The sequence below is a fragment of the Silene latifolia genome, chromosome 9, assembly GCF_048544455.1.
Source record: "Silene latifolia isolate original U9 population chromosome 9, ASM4854445v1, whole genome shotgun sequence".
NCBI lineage: Eukaryota > Viridiplantae > Streptophyta > Magnoliopsida > Caryophyllales > Caryophyllaceae > Silene > Silene latifolia.
Window position 1 is genome coordinate 13,556,606 of NC_133534.1, and position 6,118 is coordinate 13,562,723.

At 35.8% G+C, this 6,118-nt stretch overlaps 1 long non-coding RNA gene across 11 annotated transcripts; it reads left to right on the forward strand.

Annotated features, from left to right (window-relative positions):
• The first annotated feature begins 492 nt into the window (after positions 1–492).
• LOC141599130 (uncharacterized) lies at positions 493–5,896 on the forward strand. 11 transcript variants are annotated; one of them, XR_012523725.1, is made up of 8 exons: positions 501–853; positions 1,044–1,162; positions 2,002–2,108; positions 2,628–2,786; positions 2,969–3,066; positions 3,127–3,188; positions 3,668–4,857; positions 5,080–5,896. It is a non-coding gene; the product is annotated as an uncharacterized LOC141599130 (long non-coding RNA). The 11 variants fall into 11 exon arrangements; XR_012523729.1 differs by having other exon boundaries at positions 521–853; positions 4,755–4,857; XR_012523723.1 differs by having other exon boundaries at positions 497–853; positions 3,127–4,857.
• The last annotated feature ends 222 nt before the right edge of the window (positions 5,897–6,118 follow it).

Sequence of the window (6,118 nt, forward strand, 5' to 3'; positions counted from 1 at the left end):
TGTATCCAACTAATTTTAATTGAAGGGTATATAGTGGTGTAATGTGATTTTTATTTGCCATATTACTTATTCTAACAATAAAACTACAAAATTTAAAATCTAGTATTTGATTTGATACTTAGTTATTGTTTAGTTTAGTTTATAGTTTACCTTTTTTTTTCGTACAATTTGTTTAGTTTACTCTAAAAGGCCAATTTTTAATGTTTGTTGTGCTCTAATGTGTGTTTAATGTAATTGGTTTATTTAATCTTTTCCCTTTTCTTTTATTAAAATATAGATGGTGATGTGGCTTGATAAAATCTTTCACCTTATACTAAATGTCCAAGCAACAAGTTACTATTCACTAATGAATAGTAACTTGGAGAATGAATAGTAATATGCAATGGGTGGGTTGGGTTGCTTTTGGCGGGTTTGGTTTTGTGAACGGTATTGGCCTCACTGATTGGGCCGTTTACATTTGTTTCTCGTTTTTCCTTTCTTCCCTTCACAGCCACTACAGTCCAACTCTTCCCCCCATCTCAACCGTTGATTCTCCCTAATGCAATCCATGCTCTCCACTCCTCTTTCATTCTTACCTACATCTTCTCACAACATCTGATCATTTCCCTCCATTCATTTTCATCTCCATTTCACTTCTCCTTTTTCTCGCCGTCTCACTTCTGGCTCCTCAAACTCTTCACTCCCTCAAAGAAAGATGACAACCTCTAATCGAAAGTATTTGATTTATGGGTTTGTTGTTTAATCTTTTCGTTTTATTTATCTTGTTTGATCGGTTTATTGTATCTTATCACATTGGGTAAGCCTTGATTTGAAGTAGAACTCACATTCATCGTCAAGGAAGAGGATGATTATGGTAAGTAGGTATTTTTTTGTTGTCTTTGTGGTCAGTTTTTTTTAATTTCCTCTGGTTTTATTGGTTTTCAAGTTAGGAACGAGATTAGTTTGTTTGTGGAGAAGATTTGCACTGTTCTGTTATTGAGCATTCAATGTTTTTATAAATATTATGATGATTATCAATCAGTTTCTCATCTATTCATTATCAGTGTGGGCTTTGGTGGTTGTACCTCCAATTTCTGTTGCTGTATGGAAATTCGATCGCTTTCTCCGTGAACTTTCACACAACACTCAAGCTGTGGCTGCAGCAGCTTCTTCAATTGCAGAGGTTTGTTGATCCATTAGCATTAAAAGCTACTATCTACATCCCATTCTTATTTGTCCTGGTTTGGCGGTCAAATACTCAAATCTTTTTTACTTTGGCCACTGAGTTCTCCAAACCTAATAGGTAACAAAATAGATGTAAAATATATCTCATTTGAGTAATTAAAACGACTATAATCACGTTGTTGATTTAAATTGCCAGTAGCTAATTAAAAAAAGGTCAGTGTTGTATTTGTATGGCCACCTTAGTCAAATGAGATAAATAGCGGTGGAGGAAGTTGTATTTATATGGCCGCTATAGGGAAATGAAAACTGATAAAAGGGGTTGAGGGAGTAATACATACGGGAGGTCCATTGGGGCATAACTTCAGTATAAGATATACTGCTAGATCTATCTTTTATCGCTTCCACTGAGTTGTTTGTACTACAAATTATTCATCTTCCATTCAAATTGGGAATTGTTACCTCTTTTTTGTTTTTTTTAAGGTTTTTGACTTTTGACGTGGCAATGGGTTTGATTTCTATGCTATGTTTAACAGTTGACCTTTTTATGATCATTTATCAGTTGTCGACCTTACTTATTTAGATATGGATTGAAGTTTACTAAGTCTGATTTATGATATTTGAACACTGTCAATGATCTATACTGGCGTGATGTGTACTTTTAGCTTCACTGCAATGCATTATTGATAGTCTTGGCCAATACCCAAGTTTTATTGCTTGTCTCGATCTTTTAATATCAAAACTCGATAGGGAGATTTAAGTGTTTACCATACTAAAGTATATATATTGAAGGTTTTTCGACTATAGCTATTTACAATACCGTAGCTCTTTCTCTCGCAGATTGCTAATGCAGTTGTGGTGCAAGAAGCATTGGTGCGATTCTTATATTTCCTAATATAAGGCCAACAGGGGAAGGGGAAGCAAACTGATGGATAATCGGACAAGAGGTCAGTAATCAAAGCTCGTCACTGCTGTTATTTTTCCAGTCTATTATTTCATGACATTCACACTGTTTTAACCCGGTTTAGCATACTGTTCCTTGACTAGAATCACGGGTCGGTAGTTCGACCCTCTGTTAAAAATAGAGTATTTTTTTCCTTTTGTTTCCATTCCGGAGGGTTGCTCTACCGAAAATGCTAACATCATATCCAAAAGATAAGACCATGTTTCTGAAAGGAGCTTAGCATATGTGCCGCATACACTATAGTGGACATCTACTGGGTTTGCTCCTACTTTCGCTATCAGTTGTCTTCTTTTTGTTTTGATATTTCCGTTTTCATCTGCAATCTTGATGGTCTATCCTCTTCTCTTAGCCCTTATATCGTTCCCATTGACCCTGTAAAATGAAGTTCCGTCTTGTTCTTCCCCTTGAGTTCTTTCAGAGCTATGCATTTATTTGACTTTCAGTGAGATTGGTAATCAGCTGCCCTCCATAATAATTTGAAATCTGTGCTTTTTTGTACCAGCTTTGACGAGGAGCCGAAAGAGGCATTCATGTCGGAACTGAGCAGGACGTCCGCTCAATCAGTTGACACATCATTCTCTTTCGAGAAAAATATCCTCTTGCTCTACCTTTGCTTATGAGAAGGAAATGAATTAGCTGTTGGGCAAACTTTCTATCCTAGGTGATGTTAATTTATCTGGAGAATGCTTATATTAGAGTTTGAAAAACTCATTGTTGGGGTCTTTTTTCTATTGCATATCTTTTAAACTTCTGACCAATTTTGTCTCCTTTGAACCTCATATGCCTATTATGAATTGGCTGTTAATTACATTAGTAAATGCAGATTTTTTATGATCTTGGCAGGTTGTCATATATTGGGAAAAAAAGGCGTCTCTGGACACACAGTCTACAAGTTTCAGTTGAAACGCCTTGAGGGGCAGCCTGACTTGACTACAAACCAGGTTTGTTTTATTGGTCTGCTCATTATCCAACCTGAATTGACTACAAACCAGATTTTATAGGGTTGTGCCTGACGGATTTAGAGCAATTCAGCCATATGGTGTATCGTTTCTGAATTCCTCAGGTATGATCAACTTGGTTTTGTCCAATTTAAGGTGGTTTTATTTAATTTTAGGGTTGTCTGTTTGAATGTTTCTGGTTTTTGTGACTGATTTGGGGGTTATTAAGTTGATGAAGTTTCTGGTGATTTTTTAGTTTACGAAAGAAACAAGTCAACTTTTCTATACTTGCAATTTGTGGAACTGTTCATTTATTTTTGAGTAGTATGGCAATCAACAATTGGTGTAATGGATCTTGTGGTTGAAATTATTTTTGTTTCATTAGTTAATAGACATGTTTAGACAAATCGGTATTTGCCTGAAGCTTTTTGGAAATGTTATCATCAGCTTTAAGTCTAGATATTGCTAACTTGCTGTGTTGAGAATTTATAAACCACCAGTTACTCTATTGGACCTTGCTTTTTATTCTCATTCCTTTTCCAACATGTATTATATAAGAAATTTATATTTTCGCTCCTTTTACCTTATTTTATTTACATTGCAGACATTCTGTATAAGCACATTTGGGTTAGTGAATCACTTGTACTTCTTAAGCTTTAGTATGCATAGCCAACAATATGGGAGTTGTCAAAGAATGAACTCTTCGGGGGAAAACATTACAACGAACTTGATAAAAGGTTACCTATTGCTACAACAAATCAATGTATTTGGCAGTGGCTAAGGGACAGGATGCAGTTCAGGTCAAATTGATGTCTATTTTATATTTCTATTCAAACACACATATATAGAGTATCAGTTTTGGTGTACTTAAGAAACTAAGTTGTAGACAAGTGAAAGTGGAAGTTATGGGCGATTATTTATGATTTTACTCTAATGATGTGTTCAATCGCTCAATGCGTTGGCGAAAAAATATGACTCCATACAATACACAATTACCAACTGAATAAACTCGATCATATTTATCGTATTATACAAATCATATTAACTTCCACTCTGTGAACTTTTATCATTTTAAGTTACTCTCTTTGTCCTAATCATTTGTTTTATTAGCATTTTAAATTTTAATCAATGGTATACAAATGATTGGGACGGATGTAGTAACATTCTCTCTTCGCCTGACTTTTGATGATCAAGTGCGAGTCTCAGCTGTTGTTTGCCAGTGCATTCATTCTTGCTTTGATACCTATCTTCTTATCATCGTTAGTGAGATTAGATCAGTAAGTTCGGATATAAAAGTTCGGACATAGGTTTGAAGCTGAAGAATCGCAAGATCATATTATATTTTCATGGATTTCGGGGTTCAGCTCTCTAAATCCCCTGCTGGTCTCCAATTTCGTATATCCTTCTTGTTCCATAAGACTGTATCCATAAGCCTGTTACAGTCGGCCTCTCGGAGTCTCCGCCATACAATAGCAATTTAGAATCTAATTTTCAAATACTTTTCACTCAATGGGCCTAATTAACTTGATATCCTTATTCCGGTTTTCTCGTGATTTCCATTTTGTTCATCATTTTTCATCACGGAATTTTATGTTCTGTGTTATTACATTACACCGGTTAAATAATGTAATAGGAGTATCTATCATTTTTCCCCTGTATAGTTGGGAAACTAAAGTTTAATTTGTGTGCAGGTAAATGATGAGTGCACGAGAACTTTAGAGATACTGAGTAAGAACTGGCATTTGTGGTTGGCGATTCTGTCGTGATAAGCTTCGTCCGAAGGCAGTTTCCAAGGTGGCCTTAGGCTCACTTAAATTAACTAAAGTTCAATTTCATTACCTTTTGCTTTAACAACTTTTGCACTTTCTAATCTCCTATTGTCAACCCATTACTTTGGAACTGGAAATCAACTGTTTCAGCATCTTCTTTGCCATATATTTATCTTGCTTTTCATCGTTCTTAAATCCGATCATCACATATTCTATTGGTTTTATATATGTGTTGGTTGCTTTGTAGGTATTTCCCAGGCTGTTTTTGCAGTAGAACTTTAAGGGCTTTCACTTATGAAGATGCGGAAATGAAGGATGCATCGTACTCTTTGATGCGTGTCTTTTATATAAGGTTTTCACCTCATTTTTACACGCATTTCTATGCTTTTTATGTAGCAACTGGCTACAATTACCCCCGAATATTCCACTTTGGTCCGTTTATTGTAATTTGCAGGAATTGACCGAAGAGGAGCTAAATCGAGCCTTAATTGTCCCAATTGTATGCATTCATGGAAAATAAGGAGTCGGAGCTTGGAAATCTAACACTTGAAAGACGCGTGAGCTGGGTTCGGGAAGCATTTCAAGGTTTAACGTGCTTAGGCCTCTCGATCGAGTAGTTTCTTGCTCGATCGAATGCTTTATTTTCTCAAGGTTGCTCGATCGAGCAGTTTAAGGAGTACATCGAGGAGTTTTGCAGGAAGTACTCGATCGAGTGGTTTGTCTCCACTCGATCGAGTGGATTGGTGATGCTTTGTTCGATCGAGTAGATTATTTCTACTCGATCGAGCGGTTTCTTATGTTTTAGCTAATTTCCGCTTAATCATATTATGGGCTTTGGTAATTAGTCCATAGATTAGGTTTTAGGATGAATTTTAGTATAAGACTGAGATGGAACTATGTTACTTCTCTCCTCTCTCACACACGTTGGTTTTGACGCTAGTTCTGGTTACTGTTCTTGGGATTTTTGCCTTTCTTTTACTCTCGGCTACTCGGATTTGGAACACGATTGGTATTATCATTTCACTGTTATTCCTAATTTTATTTATTGCTTTAATTACTACTTCTCTTTAATCGCTATCATAGTTACTTCATTTGAATCTCTGTTAGTTTCATCACCATGTTTAACTTTAATTATCAATTCGTCATTATCGTTAATTCATTGGTTATGAGTAGCTAATATTCTCATGCTAAGACTATAGGGGATCCGTAATATGAAGGGAGAGTAATCGATTTACTAGGTTAATGCTGGTACCGTCTTTGTTGTTTAAATGCTACAATTAATTGTA